Here is a 25852-nt window from a genome sequence, read left to right as displayed (position 1 = left end):
TTTTCACTTTCCTCCCTTTTTCAATAATTCAATGTCTCATCTTCTCTTCTCTTCTCTTCTCTTCTCTTCTCTTCTCTTCTCTTCTCTTCTCTTTTTTTTCTTTCTTTTCTTTTCTTCTTGGTCAGACCCCTTTGCATGTGGTCGAGATGACTGCCAATCTACTCTTTAGTGACAGGTATGAGAATATGACTTCAGGTCTCCTTTGCCCGATGCTACTTTCTGGAAATATAGAGTTTTGAGACAGGATCACTGTGTTTGAGGGTTTGCCAGTTCAGTTTAAAAGCTCAACTATTCGCACAGAAAGACAGATGAAAATATCATGATGCACATACTGAGTAATTGACAAATGGGGGGTTTTGAAATTAAAAGCTGGGTGACCGAGAAGATTAAAAGGTCCTAGAATGGTATCATAAAGAAGCTGGGATTTTTATTAGGGTTAGGCCTTGAAGACAAGGTAAGACTTAGAAAATATGGGAAATAGAAAGAAACCCATTCTATCTGGGGCTTAGGGAGGGGCAGAGGTGAGGATGATCAATGTCAATGAAGCTGGCAAAGCAAAACTAATTCGATGCTAGGAAAGGGACAGACGAAGAAAGAAGGGAAGAGATGATCAGCTCACATTTATGTTGGACACTCTTTAGATAGCTTTTAAATATTTCAGTTTCTTGAGAACAGAAAATGAGTCATAAGGTGGTTACGGTCATGCTAGAGATTTGCATGTCAGTTTACAGAGTTTTGTGTTGGTCCAAGTTTCCCACAGAGAAGCATGGTGAACATGCGGGTTTGGGGCTCAAGAAATATGTGTTTTCAGTGCTAATAATTCTCATTCTCTGCTCAATTGAAGACAAGTTCAAAAAAACATTTGAGACTCGTAAGGCCCTGCATGCACAATTCTCTGCTCACACCTCCAGCCTCTTCCGAGCACTGTCACCATGGGCTCTGTAATCAGGACACACCATCCTCTCCTTCCTGCTGCCTCCCTCTATAAGACCATAGCATGTCTGTACCCTCTGTCTGGGGTGCGCCCCTGTTCCTTGCCTACTTAACTGCTAGTCATGCTGTAGCTCTCTGCTCCAACAGCACTCCTCAGTGGGGCTTCCCCTCACCTACAGGGTCAGGTCAAATCCCCCCATTAATGTACCTCCATTATTAACCTTCTCCTCCATTAAACTGCATAGCTTTTCTTGCCTGGTACTAACCTTGGAAATTTTACATATCTTTGTGTGTCTGTTGATCGATTCTCTTTCATCAACTTGCTTTTAAGATTATCGAAATGACAAACTATATCTCTTTTGTTTGTCCATTCTAGTTATAGGACCTAGAAGAGGGCATTGAGTGGGTACTAGAAAATAGTATTAATGAAAGAATCTAATGAATTAAAGAATTGGATGGAAAAAGCAAAGGAAGTAAGTAGGACAGGTTAGCCACTTACAAAACTTCAGGTGTAAGGTAATTGCGGATGAGATCAGGATGTGAAATACAAGGCTATTTTAAAGCACCTTCTATAACTTGTTGTAGACAATAAAATAGAAAATAAACTTTTCACAATATATATTTAAATTAATAAAAGTCATGGACATTAATAAAATGTTTTGATTTAACATAATTAAATTCCATATTATAGCAGCAATTTTAAGGTCAGTGACCTTTCTAAATGTGTTTAAGAATACCTTTATTTAAAAGCCTTTACGGAAAGAAGAAGACAATATTATAAAGGAGTGAAAGAATTGTATCCAGATAACTATGTGACATCATTATTATGAGAGAGAAATCTGATGCATATTAACCTCAAAAATCAGAAAGAAGAGATTTATCCAGGCCTTGGTTATAAAAGAATAATGGAAGTCATTCTGACTTGCTCTCGACTACTGTAGCAAACTTCTCTATCTGGCTGAGTTGCAAGAAAAAAGGCTTTTTCTTATCTCAAGCAATTTAATCAGGTCATAGGATGGTTATCAAATATAATATTTTAAGGATCTCTAGAGTGACAAAAAATCAGCTCTGACAAGCAATTCCCTAAAGGTCCATGGTATGAACTGATAATAAATGGAAGAAGAGGTTACTGTAATGACTAAAAATTAAGTCTTAAGCTTTATTGATGAACAATTTGTTGAGAAATAGGTCAGCAGATCTTTGTCACAATTCTTTGTAACATGAAGAAGAGGTCAGATTAGTTTTAAACCACCAAAATCAATCTGTCTATATGGCTTTAAATTTCCTTCATCATAAAACCTAGGATTAGGTGTTTCAAACTAGGCATTAACCTTAGTGGCCCAATTGTACGTGGAATGCTTGAAGACCAACATCAGGTCATGAAAATACAGACTGAAATCTGACAAGTAAAGCCACCAACTTATAATATGCTTATTATTTTCAGAAAAGCAATTAGACGAAGAAGATATAGTTATATATAGGAAGAAGAATGTATCATAGAAAAATTGTAATACTCTTATCCCATTATCCAATCTATGCTAACGCCATTTGATGATCACATGGGTTTAGGACCACTGATGTTTCACATATAACGCCAAATTTAAAGAGCACATTTTTGGGGTCCTTTGATCAAGAATACATTTACTAGTGCCACCAGGCATGGCTGGTAGAGGAAGACCCATCTTCATTTATAAAATAGCTACATCATAGCTTTCTACATAAGGGCTCACATTTGGACCAGACTCAGATTGATCATGTGATATTAGGAGTGGTAGAATATGCTCCAAAATTTGATAACTTCCTTCAAAATACTGTTTTATGACTGGTCATGATATTATTTAAAAAATATGAAAAATGATAAAATTCTAGAAATTTAAAGGAATTTTCAAAGTTCTGCTATTGAAATAACTTTGCTTTTGCTGAAGAGATGTTAACCACTCTTAAAACTCAGGGGCCACCAACATCTTTTCTGGGTATCATTAGCTTCTGCTATGATATGGGCATCTGGTCCACCTAGTCCATCTAGCTTAATTTCATTTTTACTTGGCCAAGCTGTTTTAAAAATATCAGAAAAAAAAATTCTCTCATCAATATTCCAGTTTTAAAATACACTAAAAACTAATCAAATAAAATAAACATTAACACAGAGGTAATTCTCTACTCAACAAATGAAAAATGCACATTTTTATACAGTCTGATTTATGACATAATAGGATGGTCAATTAAAAATCTAGCATGGCTAGTGAGTAGAATCTAATCAGGTTCTTGAATCAGGTTTGTTTTTCCTGAAATTATATAAACTGTATTTGGAAATGATAATAAATATTTTCTAAACAGTTGAGAAATATACATATACATATATATGAATAGGTATACATATAATTTTTGTAATGAAGATGTTTTATAATTACCCTTAAAATTTTTTCTCTGTAATTCTGTTTTACTCTCATTAAGAAGATGTAAGTTTTGGACCCATGCTCAAATATTCTCATTACTTATCATTTAAAGTATGCCTTTTAATATTATTATCTGAATCTAGTTTGGTCTGTCTTAATTATTGTAATAGTTGGAATTACCATACTGAGCTAGGTGCTTTAAATATATTATAGCAATTAATCCTTCTTAGAATTTGCCCCAGGTATCATAGCTAGGAAATGGTAGAGACAGGGTTGGAACCAAGTCCCTCTCACTACAAAGGCCATCTTCTTAATCTGTATTTTATTCCCATGCTGAGCTGTATTATAGCAAGTGCTGTCCCAACTTTAGTGGGATTTTGAATCACTGGGGATCTTTTGAAAATGCAGATTCTAATTCAGTGAGTCTGGGATAGGGCCTGACAGTCTGCATTTCTAACTAGCTTCCAGGTAATGGTGATGCCACTGGTATGTAGAGTGCACCTTGAACAGCAAGACATCACCCTGAACCCAGAGAAGATCACTTCCCTTTGTTTGCCTTTTACCTCCATACATAGTGATATTTTCATAAAAGATCATCAAACAATCTCTTGATAAGCAGTGTTCTACAGATAAATGAGAAGCAGGCTCTCCCACCATTTTTCTGAGGCTCGTTGACATTTGATTTCTCTAACCCAGTTTCTCATCGAGTAGTTGAAAAAGGAGTAGGATAAGTCATCATCATCATCATCATCATCATCATCATCATCATCATTTAAGGTTTATCGAGTGCTTATTATGATCCTTGAAACAGACTGAGTGCTTTAAATTAATTCTATCATTTAATCCTCAAGATAATTTTATGAAGTAAATTGAGGCATTACAAGATTGTCAAGTTCTGTAAATGCCTATGATTCTAAATTATGCTGTTAACATAAAGAATTTTATTTGTCTGAAATAACTAAGCAGAATTTACAGTTATAAGAACAAGACGACATTAGAGAAGTTAGGAAAGATGCATGTCGAATCGTGGCTTTATATCTATTTCATTGCTTAGTTTGGGCAATGATGTAACCTCATTGAGCCTCAGTGTCCTCATCCATGGAGAAGGCAGAGAATTATCTACCTTAGAGTATATTTGTGAGAATAAGATGGTATAATTCATGCCAAGCATCTAGTGTTTTGCCTGATAGAGACTCAGTAACAGTCACTGTGGTCACCGTAACATCAGTGAGAGAATTAAAATATTATGATTGCTTCCTACCTTATTTCACTGAGTTTTTGAAAAAGGCATGAGCTCTGTGTGGTCTTTGTCAGCTCCCTCCCTCAAAATCTGGCACAACATGTCAGAGATTTGGCTTTTAGTTTTCCCTCTAGAGTTATGCCCCTGTCCTTGATGAGTTCTCACTTTCGGGTGATAAAAATAAAGGACATGTTTTCTTAGAACTTTCACAATTTGTAATTACTATTTTCATCCAAACTATCCAAGTTCCAACTTAAATTTTTTAAAAAATTGCTTAATTTCAAACGAATCATAATAATAGAAATATAGCCATTACCAGAATTGAAGGGAATTAACTGTGAAGCTGTTTTTTCAGAAGAAATTTATGGCACTTACTTGGATGAATGGATCATTGACTTTGGATATTAAAGTGACATATTTGTTTAAGTGTATTAAAACCTAATTACTAAAATAGCCACACATGGCATTAACAGATAGTTAGAGCCTAAGTTCTTGATAATTGAAAACGCCAAACTTTCAAAATGTTTTCTGATGAAGTTCAATGGAAATATTCCAAAGGGCAGGAAACGACCATTTTATTCAGTCCTACTCTCGTTCATCCCACATTTATTGAGCTTATGTAAAGCCAGGCGCCTGGCAAAGACATGGAATAGAAAAATGTACAAAACATTAAGAAACTCACTTTTTTTTTAGCCTGATGTCAGACAAAGTTCGAAGATAAATCTTATGGTCCCAAACAGTCCTTTCCTTTCAAATGAATTGCTTCCCTGGCTCCCTATACAGAAATTCTGGGATCACCATGACAGGTTTTTGATACTATAGAAGATTTGTCCATTCTCTTCGGAGAAGAGTTAAACTTAAAGTGAGATTTAAAAGCTACATGAAGATTTCAAGCTAAGAATCGGCTATAGAGCATTCCACATGGGGAAAATGACAAAGATTTTAAGCCAGGCAACACCATTGATCAGAGACATGTGCCTGGACAATTTCCTTATCTTCTGTTTCTTTGCATACAAAATGGAAATGATAATTCTTACATCTTTGCAATGCTCTGCTGCAGATTACATGTTTGGAAAATTGAGTGTGCTTAATAGATGCTAATTCTGATATCTTTTCCTGTGCTGAAAGAATGTCACATACTTGCTTACTTATATAGCAAGAAAAGAATGTCACATACTTGCTTTCTTACATAGCAAGAAAAGAAATGGTGTGTTGAGGGAAAGATGGAAAAGGTCTGGATTTGTGGAAAACACAGTACGTGAGGTAGAGGATGGGGTGAGATGCAAAGGAGGATGGTTGGAATGGAAAAAAAGTCATACAAATGCTCTTATGCCATGGTAAGGAGTTTGTATTTATCCCATTTGGCATAGAGGAACAATGAGGATTTTGTCTTTTTGCTTATTTTTTTTGTAACACAAAACAATGAAATAGTCATAATTAAAAACTAGCAGGAGCATAGAGAATAAATAGAACTGGGGAGATAAAAACAGGGAGACCAACTGAAGGCTCCTGAGATAATTTCAGACAGAGAGAATGAGTGTTAGTTAATATGGCAATGAACTGGTGGAGGGAAGAAATGAGAGAATATTTGGAAATCTCGTTCGGTGTGAAAATTGACGGGGCTGTGATCAGTTGAAGATGAGGGTGGCAGAAGAAGAAGGCAAATACAGGCATTTGGGAGCCATCTAGGGGGCTGGATTGATGGGAGCGCCTGAACCTCCTTGCTTTTGTTATCGAAAGCACTATTGTATTGAGGCTCTTTCATCCTGGAGTATTTTTCATGACATTTGGAAAAATGAAACAATCGGGGCTCTTTTTAGCCTTTTCCCTGGCCTGCAGCCCTCATGGGGATAGAATGGGGATGAAAGGAGAAGGGGAGGATGTGGTCGAGAAGGGTTTAAGGGTGTCCCACTTCCTGTTTCTGGTTCCCACCCTGCCTGCTGGCTCTGGTCACGCTTGCCAGAGGCTGAGCCTCCACAGGCAAGAGACTCTGGCTTTGCGGGCTACTGACTACTGGATAGTAATTGTCTTCTTGTCCCAGAGATGAAACAGTTCCTTAGTTCTTTCAGGAATGTGTCAGAGGTTGTGAAGAGCGGATGCCTTTTAAACTGCACATATGGTTTTTCTCCTTACTTAATTTTTCTGTCTTGAGATTTTGGAAAAGATGATTGCCAAAATGTTTATAAGTGAATGAGTTGCTTACATATGTGTTAGCTTAAACTGGATCTTAAAGTAAATTTAGAGTTCAGGATAATTTATAAATACATTCTGAACAAGTTTCATTTTGAGGACATCCAAATCATTTACTCCACTTGGAATTTTTATTAATTGACTTATATAGTTAAATCTACATATGATTATAATTATTTCTGACACTTTTTGCCCAGACTGATAGTCAATGATACTTAGTCTGCAGCAATTTAAAAACTGTTTTCTGATTTTCAAATATACAAACTCAAAAAGGAAACTATGACAAATGTCTAACTATTCAGCTAGAAAATTAACCACCGAATTAACCTAAGAATAGGAATTTGGGTAGCTTTAGACTTTTTTAAAATTATAAGAAATTCTATACCCACTGTTTATACAAATGTGAAAAAAGTACAGGGCGAATTGAACAAATAAACATTATACACTGAAAAACGAACAAAAATAATGGTGTAAAATTAGAAGAAAATAAAGAAAAACAATAAAATGTTAATAATATTAAATAATACTTAAACTTCAATAATAGACTATAAATGATATCTTTACCTTTTTATTTGATTTTGTTCTAATAACTCATTACTTCTAGAAGAGAAATAAAATATAAAATATATGTCAAATCAATAAATTCAAAAGAAAATAAGTACATATTTCAGTGGTTAATAACCTTAAGTGCAAGGTAGTATTTAAAAACCATGATGAGAAGGAAGAGAGGAGTAAGAAAAAGTGAAGGAGGAGACAGAGATATAATATTTGTTGAGCAGTTTCCTTATGCCAAATATTTTTTTTGTGCTTTCGTGGATTACCTCACTGCACAATGCTATATGTAAGAATTATTGTTATCCTTACTTTAGACATAAAACAGCTGAAAGTCATAGAAGTGAAAAGTTTCTCCAGTGATCATACAGAATTTGAATGCAGCCACAAGCAACTGATTCTAGAATCCATGTAACCTCTAGGTCATGACTTCCTCACGGTGTTGGCATAAAGGAAAGAAATTATCGTTATCAACTTTTATGTGTATAGAATCATCTCAAGTATTTACAGGATATCCTATGCAAAGTGAATAAGTATGATGTTTATTGTTGTGAATATTCTGGGTGGGTGTATAATAGTGAAGCTAAACAACAACAAAAATCTCTTACTTATCTCTCATTTTGCTTGATATCAATAGAGCATCATTTTTTAAATTGGTTGAAATCCTTTGTCTATAACCTCCAGCCAAACAGTACTTTTGAATCAGAGTGCTAATCAATAAACACTTCCGATTCATAAGTTAGGATATTGACACATAGATCTTGGTAATTGCTAGAGGAGTGCTTAGAAGTGCTCATAAGGAAGTCCTACTATTTAGAAGGAGCCTGACTTTTAACTCATTTTTATAAACAGAATTATCAAGGTGAATCTAACCAAGACTCTCTTGTGAATTGGATGTTAAAGCAACTACATATCTTGACCTTTACATCTACTAGATGTATAAAAAAACACAGAAGAAAAATATGACATAGATGAAGCCATGTGTGTGAGAAATATTTTTAAATTAGTCTTTGAACTCTTGGGGCATGCAATAATGATAGGAGGAAACTCTCTTACCTGTAATTATCTTGAAAAATTTGTCCTTGTAAGATATTGGGCAGAAGCAACTTAATGCCTAAATTTCTGTAGTTTGTTTTCTCCATAGTGTCAACTAATTTATTTGTTATCTTGGGACATGTAGTTAGTTCTGTTGCAAATATAGTATCAATTATAGCAAAAGTGTAGGTATACATTAGAGTTAGAATTTCTAAATTTTTGTTCTCTTTTAATAACTCGTGAAGACTCAAAATAATAGCCATGTTAGAAAAATGAAATCATTGTACTATAAATATGACATGTTTTCATGGGGCTAAGTTTATCCTATGATAGATTTAAGGAGCTAGAAGCTAGCTGTTGTTTATAAAAACTTTTAAAAAATTAAATAATATAACAATTTATCCAACAAAATCTTACAGAATCTTCCCATACAGAGTCTTTCCTTACTAGAGAACCCACCTTTCTCGTTAACCAGACACCTTCAGTTTTGAGTGAAATGGAAACACTTTCTTACTGTATCAAGTCTAAATGCCTTGAAATCAGGTTCGTATAACTCCTGCCAGTTCATTTATCTACAATACTCCATGTGCCCGTGCAATCTAGTCATGCGGGTATCCATAATTACCCAGCACGCTCCTTCTCACAACCATGTTTTCTTCATACTATTACTCTTCCCTTGAATAACGTTCCACATCCCCATCCTTCTACGTTAAATCTATTTATTCCTCAAAGTTGCCTGAAGTCCTACCTCCTTTATGGAAATTTCCAGGATTTATTTATATCGCTAGGTTTTTAATCCTATGCTATTTATAGCTAATGATTATGTTCTGTCTATGATGTAAACTGTTGTTTCATCTGTATTCCTCTTAGAAATGAAAACTGTTTCTTGAGTGTAGGGATTTTGTTTTATATCTGTGTTCTCCATAGGCCTTATACAATGCATAAAGTTGATAGGGCCTTGATAATAATTTGATTAAGTAATTAGGGTTGTAATCTTATAAACAAGGAAGAAAACTAAATTTTTAAAAAATATATTGAATATAATACTGAATATATTGATCGTGCTGGGATATTATATTTTAAATTCCTTAATAGCTTCTTCCACAAACATTTATGTATTTATTATTCAGTGCAAATGGTTTGCTATTTTCAAATCAATTGTTTTTTACATATATAAAAATATGCTCTACTATCACAGGAATGATGATCGAATAAACACTTTGGCTGTAAAACTTGGAAAAAGTACGCTGGTCTGCTATAAAATATCTTAAATTTTATATTAATAATACAGTGTGAATTCATTAATTATAAATGCACAGCCGTTTGTTAGTAAAACAAACAAAAAAGCACAAGGTGTCAAGGGCAAATAAGAGTTCACTGGTTAAGCATGACCTTGGGCAGGAATGTCTATTTGTCTAATTGCTATATGTAACTTTGACAGTACTCAGCAGTTGGTGGTCTCTTGTGATTCTAGCAATGAGTGGATTGCCTTTTCTTTGTTTGCTTTGCAAATGAAGGATGTTTGCAATATTAAAAAGCACACACACACATAGGCACACGCCATAACAAAAACCCTGCCCCAAGGAAACCATCTGGCAGGGGCTCTGCACCTGAAACCCAAACAAAGCCAAGAGCAACAGATTCAGTGTTTGTCTTTAGCTGAGAATTTGGGCTGACATCAATTATACTTTTGAGTCTGGACTGAATTCAACATAAGCTTGTCAATTGGCACTTTAGAAGAATGAATTAAACTAAGCCTGTGTTTCCTTATCACTGGGTGTACCAGCCAAACTGTTTTGTGCATGCCTTTGACATTTTAATTGAAGGAACTAGGGGGGCTTTTTTCAAAGCTCTTCTTGAATAGGTAAGCAAAATGCATGTTATTTCCTGGGTATATGATTCGGATAGTTCAAACGGTTTTACCAAGAGATCAATGCTGCATAGGAGGTCAACTAATAAATATATATACACATGTATATGTAACTTCAGTTAATCTGTTTGAATTATAGATATTCGATTGCTCTTTTGTTTTATTTTGTTTTGTTTTAAATCAGTTCCAGAAGTATTTTAGGAGACAGTTGGAGAAGTTATTTTGCCAACTTTAGGATAGCCACGGGCTTACAGACATTTTTTAATGAAACTAAATTTTAGAATATTATGGTAAACTGGTTCTCAACTAAATATCCACTTAGCTTTATAAGATGATGTTTAGATTCATTTCTAGTGTTAAGTAACTCTTCACATGTTTATATTGCCAGCAACATAGATATTTTTAAATTAATGATAGAAAAATAAGCAGCTATATTTGCTATTTTTACAAATCTTGAAAAGGTAAAATTTTTTTTCAAATACTTATTTATTTACCACCATAACTGTACTCTTTTATACTATTTATTCTCTCTTCCATTAAGCATTCGTCTATGTTTGAAATTTCTGTCACGAAAGAAACTGAGATTCTTTGAAAAGCTATATACTAAAAACTGATGCTTCTTATATTAAAAGGTACAGTGAACATATATTCAGAAATATTGGGTTTTAATAAACACTATAAAATCACACAGGCCATTAGAATGCACTTTGTGGCTTCCAAACAATTTTATTTGATAATATAATGTGTTCTCTTCTTAAAACTTAACTGAAGTTGCTAGAATAGATTTTTCTAGAAATATTTCCCAGGAAAACTTTATTTTAAATTTTGGTTTAGGGGAGTAGTAGGACTGAAAATGTTTTAAATAAGATGGAAGATAGTATTGGAAATTACGAACCAATCAGTTTCCTGTGAGAGCATATAAAATTTCTTTCTATTTTTGCCACTATTAGTGAAAAGCAGTTTTTAAAATTCATGAACAGTTTTTTTTCCAAAATATCATGTTTATCACTACATAGGACAGAATTGTTGGCCAACTGTTAATTCTGCTGATGAAGAAGAAATAAGCATTGGTGGTTTGTCTTCTAGAGCTACACTTTCAATATGGAACCACTAGCCCCATATGGCTACTTAAATTTAGATTTAATTTAATTTAATTAAGCGGCAATTGAGTACTTGAAAGCTGGCTGGTTCAACTGAGAAATTGCATTTTCGATTGGACAGTGCATAGATAGAACATTTCCATCAGTGTAGAAAGTTCTATTTGACAGTGTTGTTTTAATAATTTAGGGGTGATACTGGTGCCCACTTACAACTCAAAGCATTCTTATCCTTTACATGACTTAGTCATAACCTTCCAAGAGGAGAGTAAAATAATATCCATCATTGAGAAGTAAACACTGAGGTGATGAACGGTTGAGTGAGTTCCCATGGAGTCTCTTGGGAGATCAAGGGATAGAATAAATGTTCATACACATGATTATAAAATTATACTGCCTCAAACATAAATGTCCCGTCTCAGTTATATGGGAACAACACATTATGTCGAATAGTTTCAGATTTATCTAAAATAGCTAGTTAGCATTGCTGCACATATGGTTAACTTATTTTGGTCCTGGTTATGGATCCAAAAAAAAAATGAATGAAAATTATTGGATATCTATTATGAGTTATGGTTTATTCTACCAGTGAGCCCTAGGCCTCCCAGGAATAATAAATTAATGTATTTTCTCAAACATTCTGGAAATAGAGTGACTTTGACTTGGAAATACAGACTTAGAGAAATCATGTCTGAAATTTAACTTCCTTTCTGATTCTCCTCAGCCACTTTCTCTTACAACTGTGAATCATGGATATGACTTCTCTCTTAATCTTCACAGTCCCGCCTTCCACCTCCCACTCAATTTCATTTGGTTAGATATAATAAAATGATAAAGGTAAAACATTTTAAAATTGATTCATTGAAAGGCATCTGTATTGTTTCAAGACAGCTGATTATCAGCATCATTCCCAAATCTGCATTTCATGACATCGCATTGGTGGCTAAAAATTACCCATAATAGGAGTATTCTCATCATGGAAATTTCTAGCAAATGCTATAAATCAGACTGGCTTTACTCTTGATATTTGGTTATGGAGCACTACCAGCAAATCACTGACTTTGAAGACACAGAGAAGCTCTTCCTACAAGCCAGCCTATTTTTCTATTCTGTCTTTCTATGCTGTCTACCAAGGGTTAGGCATCCAGTGGTTTTGGCAGAAATCCCGAGTGAAAAATAACTTAAAGTTGACAGGAAGCATTGAGTCATAAAAATTATGGCACAGTCTCTCTTAATTAGTAGTTTGATAAATGGTGATATGATTTCATTTCTGTTAATCCAGGAATTGAGGGAGCAAAGGTTTATGTTGACTTTCATGATCAAGACTTTAGGATAATATAGCATAAAAGGACACTCTATTATTTACATGCTTATTTTTTACTCTATGCCGCCATGTTGTATGTATACAAGATTGACCTGAAGTAGCTAACTGGTGTCTCCCAAGCATTAACAAAAACCTTAAAACGGTCTTCATTGTTGTTCTTGCCTAGAACATGTTTGCGAAGGTAAGAGATATGCATACTTTCTCTGAATGTTTAATGTACACATTTACTTCATTAAATAGAATTCTGCAATTTCCTTTAAAATTTCTGTCTACTCTAGTCTGGAAGAGTCAGACAGAAAAAAAAAATACTTACTTTTGCAGTAAGTGAGAGAATGCAAAATATATTTTAATAATCACAGGCTTCCATTGTCTTCAGCATCTCTGGCTTATACATACCAGGATGTCTAAAATAAGTAAAAAGAAAATTAGAACAGAAGCCAACTCCCACGTTTCTGGTTATTGCAAAACTTCCACAGATAGATGTTGATAATCAAGAGAACAACTATTATATTAGTGCATCAGGTCTCCTTTATACCGAACCACATAGAAGTACATCTTGAAGAACCAGCAATCAGATGTCATTAGATGTTCATATATAGCAGCTGATTGAGAAGATGTAGTATGTGATTAGAGTCATTAAAAGGAAGAAAAGTATCAGGGCAACTTGGTGACCCTGATACTTTTCTGGGATATTTGTGAGCCCTGAATCTGCTAAAATAGCTAGTTAATGACAGTCACTGTTTAAGAAGAATACATTACATGCTGGTTATGTTATAGTCCACTGGCCTATAATAACTATGAAGCTCAAAATAATTCATATGATCATGGCAAACTAAAAACAGACATAACTTTTATGTTATAATATTGTTCTTATTTTAAAGAAATGGAAACCATATATTTAGATGTAGTATTTTGTGTGTTTAAATGCTTTGTATTTTCCCATACCATCTCAACACAAAGTTTTGCTTGTTCTATCTTTGTATTCCATAACAAGTTTTGCATTAAAAAATTACAGGAATAAATGAGTTGTTCTATTTCAAGCCCTCTCCATATGCAAGAAGTAGAGGGGCCAGAGACATTTACTTACAAAACTGTTCAAGTAAATAGATGAATGATAGCTTTCCAAGTCCTAGTGGATTAAAAATTATCAGTAGTCACTCCACATATTGGTTAAAATTTTTAAACTGGTCAAAATCTTGCCAAGCATAAATATGAATTACAATGATTGATTTTGAGCCCCTGGCATTGTTATAAAATACTGTATAATTATACTTGAAATATTTAAGGATATTTAAAGTAGAAATTGAGAAGCAAGAGAAACAAACTTTAAGGAATTTGTCCTACAAGAATAGTGCAGTAGTATCTAAGGATAGATGTACGTATAAAGATCTTCATTAAAATGTTGTTTGAAATGGCCGAACCTGAAAATAATCTGAGGGTTTATAAATAAAGAAAGGTTGACTGGATTTAAACACATAGATTTTATGAAATATCATTCAGCCATTGAAAAGAATGTGTTAGATCTAAGCTATTGTTCTAGAAAGATAGCAATTACATGTCATTAAATTAGAAAAGCAAATCGTTTATAAATATATATTGGATAATTTCATTTACATAAGATAAATGACCAAAAACACACATAAAGTAGTTCTTTCAACTATTTTCCACTTAACTGTTGCATTCAACTTATCTATGTTACCTATTCTCTCTATTAAACTTGCAAAAGGCACATGAACTGCTCTCTGAAAATTAACTCCTATATGGTTATTCAGTTTCTACCATTCACTTGCTAAGGGTTAATTGTGTTTTTTACCTAACCCATTTGTGCCAAGTGTTATTATTATATTAATTTTCACATTTAATAAAATGTTATACAAAGTATTTATAAATAAATGTGATAAAGAATTTCTATTTCATGAAAACAAAGTTAAAAATTTTAGAAAGACTTTATAAATGAAAGTCACTGAAAAAAATGTGTGTGTATGTATATACATATATACATATATATGTATATATATGCATATATATAATGTGTGTGTGTATGTATATACACATATATATATGCATATATATATATATTCTCTCTATATAGAGAATTGGGGCATGGGCAAGACTACTATGTGATGAACAAGGAAAAAAATTATAAAAATATAGAAACACTAAATTGTTTAGCAAATGTCTTCCAAAGCTTAATAATTTGGAAAAAACTAAAATGCACCACAAAATCTTATGTTTTGCCTGACACTGTTAAAAGCAGTGAGGTATAATGATGAACCAGTCTAAGGTCTCTGCTGATAAAGAATTGACAAGGGAATTGAATATTGCCAAGAAAACTGTTGAACTCTTTGCCTATCGTCTCAGCTGCTCTGTGTTCCAGTATCACATGACTTCAGTCTCCAATTACTATGTTCATTTCTTCTACTTCTGACAGATCCAGTTTCTAACAGACTTATCTCAGGGATATGTCTAGTACTCCAGTTTCTAAGACCATATCCACTAAGCTGTGCAAGCATCCTCAGGCCCCTCTGATTTGAGATATTAAACTGACTTGAAACATTTTATCCTATCTTTGGCCAAGGACAGAAAAAAACTAACTCTGAACAGATTACAGATTCCTTTCATCTATGCAATATGTTCTGCTTTCATTGCTGATGCTGAAGAAAGTCATTTAGTTCAAGAGTGAAATGAATGGCTACCTCACTGTGTCCCCTGCCTCTTAAACCCCCACTCTAGTCCAGACTTGGTCCATAGATAAGAGTCTTCAGATTAGACACTTGCTTAGGATACTGTCCTGTGCTGATCCAGGAAGGAGACGAAAGAAATAGATATCATATTTATGGTATTTATGAATTTATTTTGGGTTAGCTCTCTTAAATGAAAAACATGGGGCAATGGGTTAATACCCACAGTCAGAATTCCTCACTTCATGCTCTGACCAGGAGGAAGGAGGAGAAAAGAACCTAGTAATATAGAGAGAAAATGCATCTTCCAGCAGCTTTCCCATATAAACTGTTCTTTGTGTAGGAAGGGTTTAGTCCACCTGGCATGAGCCTTCATTTTCCATATATAATTGCTTCCATTCCTTTTACACAAACCTTCATTCTGCTTCTAGGATCTGTCCAATTGGCTGAAAGAACTTCCTCGTCCTTTGATTGAGACAGAATATACTTCCTAGATGCCCCTTTTCTGCTTCTCATCCCTTCTCCCAACCTCACATTGGTTGTGCACCTTATCTTTACAGATGTGGCTCTTGTCATCTCTTTGGAAGGCATTTTCCCCTGAATCCACCCATTCAGGCTTGGCTCACTGTTTCTTTCTTTCCAGGACTGATCGGCTTACATTCCAACATAGTCGTGCCATGTTACTATGAGTAACTTGTGAAAATCAATGTCATCATCATTAAACCGCCATTATTACTATCATTAAATCACAAGGACTTAATCCCTATACCCAAGAACCTCAAGAAAATAATATTGACAAAGCAAAGCCTTATATGATTAATTGATAATTTAGGTTATATAAATTCTGTAGTAATTAAGGAAAAATGGGAGTTTGTGGAAGTTTTAAGTAATCAGAATAGAATATATGGAGAAACTAAGGTTTTTAAATAACATTTTTGATTTACAAATATAGAGAGATGTTAGACAAATTGTCTCAAAAAAGGTGAGCCAGCAAGGCTTTTGAACTCCAGACAAGCATGCACAAGCCATGAATAAAGGAAATTATCTGAGAGCTATGCTTGACATTAATTTGAAAAGGTGAACTCTGAAATTGGGAAGGATGGGGGAGGTCAACCAGGAGACTCTTACAGTTACCCAGGGAAAAGTCTATTACAACGTTGTACTTTGAAAAGGATAGTGTAAATATAAAGGATTATGTGAATATTCAACTGTTTAAATAAAAAAAAATCAACCAGCCTTAGTGCCTGGATGAGTATTAGAAATGAAGGAAAATGATGATTCAAAACGACACTAGCAGCTATAGCTCAGGAAATTGAGAAAATGGTAATAGCCTCTGACAAAAATAGTAGTTAGGATGGGAGATTCTTTGGAGGATGGGCATGTGTGGAGAACCGAGCTGTGGACATGATGTAGATCCATTTCCATGAAGGAAATTTGGAGATGAGCAGAGGCTAAATCAGTTTTGAAGAATATCCATGTTTAGGAGGTGGGAGGAGAAAGATGGGCTAGGAAAGAAATGAGAGATTTGATGACTCCAGAGGTTACCATTAATGAGTCAATATATTATCAATTGCCAGGACATGAATGATGAGCGAAGTTTTTTAAAATTCTTAACAACCCCTGCTGGCTATAGTTAATGATACTGTTTTATATATTTGAAAGCTGCTGAGAGTAGATCTTAAAAGTTCTTATCGAAATAAAAAAATTGTTAACTATGTGGTGACAGACGTTGATAAGACTTACTGTAGTGATCATTTTACACTCTATACAAATATCAAATCATGTCCTACACCTGAAACTAATATAATCTCATATGGCAACAGTAGCTGAATTAAAAAGTGAAACAAAACAAAGCAAATCCCTGCTTGTGTTGATTAATTTTAGAGCCTCAAACTGGACTTAAACTTGACCTTAACTTCAGAATTTATTTCAAGCTAGAAATAACTAGAACTCTATTTATTTGTTTGTTTGTTTGTTTGTTTTTACTAGGACTTTAAAATGAACTTAAAGAAACACTTCCACATTTTCTTTATATGCTGGGGTTTACATTACAACCAAACCAACTTCAGAAGAAAATATAGGATCGGGAGCTGGTTTGGGGAAATGAAAGTTATAATTTAGCTTTCACAAAATTTTATCTTGGAGCTGTGGTAGCCAAGTAGGCATATGTACCCGGCATCCTTTATTTCTCCATTCACTAGGCCTTTAATCCTTCTCTATAATTATTATATATTTCAAGGTTATCTTAGTTTGTCCTTGTTTTGTTAAGTTTTACTTATACTACTTTCACAACCTAATATTTTTTCATCATTTGAGAAAGGATGAAAGCAAGCAAATCATAAAACACATGCATTTTTCTATGACTTACTTAGGAATAATATAATACCTTTCAAAGTATCTTTTATGTACTTGTAATGGACTAGTGACTCTTTGAAAATTCAGGTGTCTCTCTCTAAACCTAATGTTTGAGGAACAGCATAGTCCGTTTAACAATTATTTTGGGGAAAGATGAAGGAGAAAAGAATGACCTCACTAGCCCCCACAAGCAAACTAGAGCAAAAGCATAGATTTATTCCTTCAAAGGGAAAAATGATGGGGATAACTTTATGTTTCGTCTGTATTTTAGATAATTGAATGCAGCTGGGTAATTAAAAAAGGTAGTCTGAATCAGCTACTACCTAAAACTCATTCTTTAATGGCTAGAGGAAATAAGTAAACTTTTTTTTATATATATAAACTGAACTTTGTAAACAGTTAAATACAATCAATCAAGAAAGAAGTTAGAATGCTGGTCATAGTTATAATTCGATAAGAAGCCCATAGATATAGTTAGGATATTATTTCTATCAGCTTTTTTGAGATATAATTCATATGTAAAATAATTTACCTATTTAAAGAGTACAGTTCAAGGGCTTTTAGTAAAGTCATAGAATTGTATCCCCACAATCAATTTTAGACCATTTTCATCACCCCCAAAGGAAATTCTATGCTTCTTAGTCATTATCTCCGCTAGTCCATGACTAACTCTTCCCATGTGGGAATGCCATGCATACGTAACAAGTGTTTTTTTTCCTATAAAGCTTTGCAAACTATGCAACAGAGTTAACTGCTAAATGACAAAAAAAAAAAAAAGACTCAAATATGTTGCTAACTGAAATACAGTTGCCCATATCAAAAGAATACTATCCTATCTCTCTTGAATATATACTGAAATATTTTTGTTTCAAGAAGAATTATTTTCATTATTCTTTCCCTAGAATTAGTTGACTCCTCTGGGCAGGACTAACTTGGGCAGCTGCATGATAACATTATGTCATAGGTGATCCCATTAGCATCTCAGCACACGCTCAGAGGTTGAAGAGGAAAGTTCACTGGACAATTTTTAGCAGGAATAGATTTTCTTTACAGTGTCATAGATTCATCCTGGAATTGATAACTGTCTTTTACTCTAAGAGCCCCTGATGGTCAGGGCTTCTGCAGGAACTTCAGTACCTTTGTAAAATCCCAGAGCTGCCAGCACAGTGCTCTGCACGCACACTGGGGCTCGATAAAGGTTACTGCCTGACTGACAGTCTGTCCCTGGGTGCCCGGACTGAGAGATGTGCAAAGTGTCTTAGTTTGTAGCTGCCACAGTGATCAAAGGATAGCAGAAGGGAAGATTTTTCTTTGAGGTCAGCTTTCAGCTGCTATAAATTAGTCATGGATCACAATAGGAAAGGGCAAGAAGAGAGTTGGATGTAATGAGGAAGTGGGAAAGGTTCAGGGAACCTATATATTACTCATGACTGAATCTCAGTCTAGGTTTTATCTACCAGATTAATCAATGGAAAGTGCCAACGCACTGGACAATACTATCATCCATTAGTCTAGATCTACGACTAGACTTCTCGTCATAATGAATAAAGGCATTTACGTGAAACTTTTGGTGCCAACACTGGGAAATTAAATATCCTTTATAGTGTGTAACCGTTTTGTTATCCATATTATTCTGGGTGACGGTAATTAAACCATTGTTAAGTATCCGAAACACCCAAGGAAAGAAGAACTGATAATGTGGTTGGGAAATGACATAAAACAGATGAATAATGAAGCCTAGTAGATAAGAAGCAATAATGTCACCTTCATTTTTTATTACTATTTTTGCACAGATAGGAAATTCACTCCACCTCTAATATCATATCCTCTCTGTGTTACAAAGGTGATCAAAACACTGACTGATAAAAAAGCCACGTGAACTTTGTTCCTTAGGTTTCTATAAAAATAATCGAACATTATACATTTAATTTCTAAATTGTTTTGATTGCTGAAATAGTGTGTATAAATCTGGATGTGGGAAAGTTAACATAGATAACATTTGGAAAGTGCAATAAAAAGATAATCACTCAGATTTCAGATTTTTTTGGCTCTTTTTCTTTTAGAAATAAGCTATTTTAAAATAAATTATTAATTCTATTTTTAATTAAAAATGCCACTTCACCCATTATTTCTATGATTATACTAATATAGAGCAAATTTTAAGAATAATTTAGAATATTTTCTTGAGATTCTGATTCTACATGTAATGTCTTCTTTCATTTCCCATGTATTTTACTCTTATCAGCTCTAATATTATTGATCTAGCTTCCTATATATCATTGTAGTAACCTTCGCTGCACATTAAAGGTTGAAATTTATAATTTGTAATCATAAGGTATTTCTGGAAGGCAGCAATATACAAGCCTTTTACCTAAATCAGTCTCATCTCATGGCCCTATTGTAAATGGAATGTTTCCAAATTACTTGAAGTTTTACACTGATAGACTTGACTGTAAAACTGATTAACTTCGGTGCAAGAAAAAATAAATGCACCTATATCAACACTAATACATACATACACATATATATAACTAATATATAAACATACACACACACACACACATAATTAAGACGAAACTACAAGTAATGAAAATTTTTACTCCTCAAATTAACTAGTACCCAAACTATGGAATTCCAGAGCACTTTTACTTTTATTTGCTTAGCAGTTATGACATTTGTAATTGTCTATAGAATGCTTCTCTTGTCTAATAGAATATGATAAGCTATACATTCTACAGAGGCAGAGAACACATTCATTTCACCTGTCCTTTGCAATATATGTGTGTGAGCATGCGTGCATGTGTGTGTGTGTGTATCTTAAACATCTAGCATAGTGCCGAGCACACAAGTAACATCGACAAATATGAGTTGAATGAATACATAAGTGGAACTGCCTTTATAGCTTGCTGTGGCATGTTTAATATATGTGAAGACCAGGTGACATCCCACCAGAAAGTAAACCTCTATGAGGCAGGGAGGCTTAATGCACTGGGTGTGTTCAGTGCCTAAATCTTTGTGAATGCTCAATAAATATTGACAACAGCAGGCTGTAAGCCTCAGGGGAATAGTGAACAGCTGTCAGTAAAATGGATAATGGTCATACATTTAATCAATTTGCATTACAAGTGGTTTAACCGAATTTCCATTTATTCATTGAGCAAACCTGACTCTAGAATTTACTGTGCGATGGTGTCATGCTCAGCATTATTAGTTTAATGCCTTATTAACTAACTTTTTGGACTTTCTATGAAGAAGTAAAGCAAACAAACATGTTGTTCTCATATATTAAGTTAGAAAAAAAGTTTAAAGCTTTTTCAAATTTCTTGAAATGAATATCTTTTTTTTTAATGCCACCTGCATTCAGATGTTTGTTAATATATAAAAAAGAGAATTGTTACTCATATTTTAACTCCTATTTGCTGTCAAACTGCATGTTATCAGTAGTGATACCATGTTAATTATATTTACCAAGGAAGAAAAGTGTATTGAAATGATTTAGACTTTTTTTAATAGTAAATGTTAAAATTCTAACAAAGACTTAGCTATTTCTAAAATAACTTAAAATTAGATAAATATATTAGATAAATATAAAAATTTCATTAAACATGTTTTGAACAGCAAGGCTTAAAAGAGACTTGTCAATTAATATAATAACATCACTAGAAAATTAGAGAAAAATAGATAATATTGTTTTGAACATTTTAGTGCTATTTTCACCATATAATACATTTTATGTTACCTTACTTTAAAGAGGGGTAAACTATGATTTAATGACAATAAATTCCTTCTCAGGGATGGAGGAGAAATTAATAGCAAAACTCAGCTATCCATCCATATTTTGTGGAGTTTCCACTTGCATATCTATTTATTACAATTGAAGGAAATAGCTTCATGAAAGACATGAATATTGAATCTAGATTGAAATTTCCTTAGCACATCAGTCCAATTATCGATATTGACATAAATTAATCATGTTAATTCCCAACTCATAATTCTATGCTGTCCCCAACTCTCCTCAATTGTTCACAGTGCAAACTATGAAGGCATTTATAAGGCATTCGAGATCCAATCTTCTGTTCGTAAGCTCTTTCTCTCACCGTTTCTACCTGTGTTCATCCAACCACACTAGGCTATAAGCCATTCCTCAGCATAAGAAAGTGCCTCTCTTTTAAATCTTTTGCATATATACACGTGTCCTTTGACAAACATCTTCTCAATTTCCATTGATCGAATTCTTAGTTAAAAACTCAATTAAAATGTCATTTATTCTTTTGATCTCCTGGTTTATTCTCACCTTTATGCTGCATGGCTCATTTTAGTTTAAATTTGTTATAGTTCTATATCCCTAACAGAACACGGACTCCTTAAAATCAGGATTCATGTTTTAGAGGCTTCCTAAGTACTCCCGTTCCAAGCACAATGTCCATTAGTTCTTCAATCCATACTAAATATTATAATTATTATAATACCACCTAGTGGTCCCAAAGGGGAGGGACTCGGGACAGTTTTCCTCAACGAATATAGAGTTACATTCCTAATATTCACCTCAAGGAAACAAACAAACAAAAATTGTTTGGCCACCCCATTGCTTCCGATATTCTGACTACCTTTTTTGGTCTTTACTCGAATATAATAGCAAGGATGTCTTATCCCATTTTTTCACCTAATTTGCTACATTCTACTCTGAGTTGCACCTTTTGTGACAGAGACAGCCACATCTGCTCTTTTGTATCATGAGTGTTTAAAAAAAGAAAACTGACTTTAATGTCATGATAACACATAGGTTTTTCGTTTTTCATTACTGTCTAAAAGAAATATGTTAAATTTACTAATGATACCAAATTGGATGGTTTGAGTTCTCAAGTGAAGATGAAAAAAATGATATAAAAATGTTCTGAAGAGACTAGAAATATGGCCAAGAAAAAAAAAAACTGATTTTGGAAACTTGCAAACTAATATCTGTGGGGGAAATTAAGCAGAAATTCAGCTGCTCTATGTGGGTTCAAATGGAGTATAAATTTCTAACTTTTCGAGATGCCATGTAAATGCCAAGATGTTGTTAATTTTCAACAAGTCATGATGTTTTCTATTAATGCAGAATTTTTTTAGGCATATCCAGAACATGTAATTTATACTAAGACATCATTTTTTGAGATCAGTAAATGGAAAATGCTATTAACCCTCGTTTATAGACTGGGAAAACTTTTTAATTTAAAGAATTTGTTCATCACTTGACTCTTATTCTTAAGAGAATAACTAAGACTGTGTTTAAATATATCCACTAATTGCAATTACACAATTGCCTAGTTTACTTTTTCCATTTACCTAACACTCTATTTATATGCTGGGGATATCTTTTTCTAATATCTCATTAAATTTAGCATCATTACAATTTAATCTACCCTTTCCAACTTTGTTCCTGGAGATTTCTAAACTGGCAATTTATCTCACATAGACTTGGAGATCATACCAAGGGATCGAGAAGAATGCTGGGTTTGAGGTGTTGATACTAGAGGAAATAAATGGCCTTATTCAGAAAAAAAAGTGCTTATTATTCCTTGTGAGTGAACAATTCTCTATCAATTCATGCCATTTAAGACCCTTGGACTATCTGTAAATGTTTCAATCCAATGGGAAATGAAATGGGTGAAAAGACATGTGGGCCTGAGTTCACACACACACACACACACACACACACACACACACACACACGTATTTGACTTGGATACAACTGGTATTATGGGGTGAAGATCGCCCCTTGGAAGAGCATATGGAACATAAATCCCAGGGGCAGGGACAAGCCAAGTGACATTAGGGAATAGTTTATAAACAAACTGATTCGCTCCCCAAGAATGCAAAGTAGGAAATACAAGATCCTTCCTCAAGAGAAAGGGGCAGACAATGAATAAACTACAGCATCCTTGAAGTAGACAGAACAGACAGGGACTAAATAAAGCAGAGGAAGCTGAGCCATGCAGGACACTCGATCTGCACAGGTCTTTTCAATGTGCAAAGCTGGAGGGCCACAGCAGAAAGAGGAGAATGAAGTTTTCCCCATGAAATTTCCCAGAGTTTGTTGATATCATTCCCAAAAGGAAGATTTAATCATGGACAATATTTTTCTATTTCCAGAATTTTCTAGACACTGTGGGAGGACTGCTTTGGTCTTCCTTGATCTTACAAGTTATAGAAAACGACCATTCCCTCATAGCTCTCTATTATATCTTTAATGGTATTTTATTTTCTTCACAATATTTATTATAATCTGTACTGATATTGTTCATTTATTCAGTTATTTTTACCTTCCCCAATTCCAATGGAATGTAACTCCTACAAAAGTAGATCACTCAGCCCTTTGGTTCACTACTGGATTACTAATGACTGGCAAAGAGGTTGTATGTGCTAAATACTCAATATATATGTTGAAAGAATGAGTGAATAAACATTACATGAATATCATTATATTTTACATTTAGAGATATATAAAATATACTGTTATTCTCTCTTTTGAATGTACACAAATCTAGAGGGGGAAAAGTCTTTTTTTTCTCCCTCTGTGATCAACTCACAACATGGTTCAGTCTTATTACCTTGTCTTTGTTTTACCTCTGAGTAACAATATCCTGTTTTTACATGCAGGAACTCTTAAGTAGCTGAGGGAAGTATTTATATTTCCATAATTTTTAATTATTTTACTTCAAGAAAACATTAGGGCAGCTTGATTGATGATGCAAAGGCTGGATTCTGAGGCAGAATAAAATGAGATTCCAGGTGCTCATTTTGACTGCCAAGTATGTTAAAAACGTTATAAAATTCCCACTGCCCTAAAATGGTGGGGCAGCAGGCAGAGTTTGAGAAAGCCTCACAAGGATGCCTAAATCGTTCCACACACATCCTCCAACCCTGCCCTGCCAGGCTTTCTTCCTTCACGTCATCAATGACAGAGCTGTCAAGGCATAAATGATGGCCAATATACCCTGACATATTTGGAGCAGGAGAAATCTCTCCACTTGATTATATTATTTCTTGCCTTTTTCTCAGGAGTGTTTTTTTAAAGGTGTGAGATGTAGAATTTCAAAGTAACTATTTTAAAAGCTTGGTTGTAGCACCTTTGTCTAATATTGGTCTTGACTCCATCTACAACATGGTGTTAAATTAAGACAATCTGATCATGCATTCATTCATTTAACATCTGTCGCTTTCAAAGTTCTAGGCACTATTCCAGACATTGGGGATCCAATAAGCTCATGTTGTCGAAGCAAAACAGAATTTCAGGAAGAGAGGAGAACCACGAAAGTATGGGAGGTGATGCATAAAGTTAGATGGTCAGGTCAAGATCTGTTGTCAGGCATTCTAAATGGATGTAAAAGCCAAAAGTAGAATGAGGTACGAAGCACAGAAATAACGAGTGTGATTAGAACACACTTGCTCATGGGGAAGCAGTACGAGATGGTCTATATTGAGATTTATTAGATACCCAGGACTCTACAGCACAGCTCGTAAAAGACTACTGAGTTTTAATTTGTACTATTTCTGACATGAAGGTATTTGATCATACACTTAATTAACGTATTATGCAGAACACTAGCCTAGTAGAGACACATGTGATAGCACAATGAATTATTTTAAAAGACTACTTAGTTCCTGTACTTTATGCTTTTAATATTACCAAAAGATTTTCAGATGCTTTTTTCAATTAAGCCTGTGCTTCCTGCTAATAGTGTGATGATATATTTATAATAGCTATTTACAGGAGTGTTATTAACAAGTATTACAGTGTAGATTCAAAGGAAATAAAAATTTTATTAATAAAATAGAGATTTTGCAATTTCATCAAGCTGAACTTCCTTTTCATATGTCTTGCCAACCATTATAACAATATTCTTAAGACATTAATTCTTTGAATCTTTATAGGGACTCACAGGCAGACACCTCCATCTGTGGGGTAGATTAGAGATTCACGAGCAACATTATTTCATTAGAAGAAAGGATATAAGGAAGGATATTAACTTATCTGTGCAGAAGTTATTGGCTTCCATGTATGACAGAAGCAAAGACTCATTCGTCTGAATGTGGTTCAAGCCGATATCTGTGTTAAGGCACTAGTGCTTCTGAGGCCATGTTTTCCATGGTACCCACCTCAAAGCAGGGGTTTCCATTATTTCCTTGAGTGTAGTTA

Source organism: Rousettus aegyptiacus, unplaced genomic scaffold (genome assembly GCF_014176215.1).
Source record: "Rousettus aegyptiacus isolate mRouAeg1 unplaced genomic scaffold, mRouAeg1.p scaffold_m13_p_2, whole genome shotgun sequence".
In the NCBI taxonomy this organism is placed as follows: domain Eukaryota; kingdom Metazoa; phylum Chordata; class Mammalia; order Chiroptera; family Pteropodidae; genus Rousettus; species Rousettus aegyptiacus.
The sequence above is the reverse complement of the archived record's forward strand: the minus strand, read 5'-3'. Positions refer to the sequence as shown.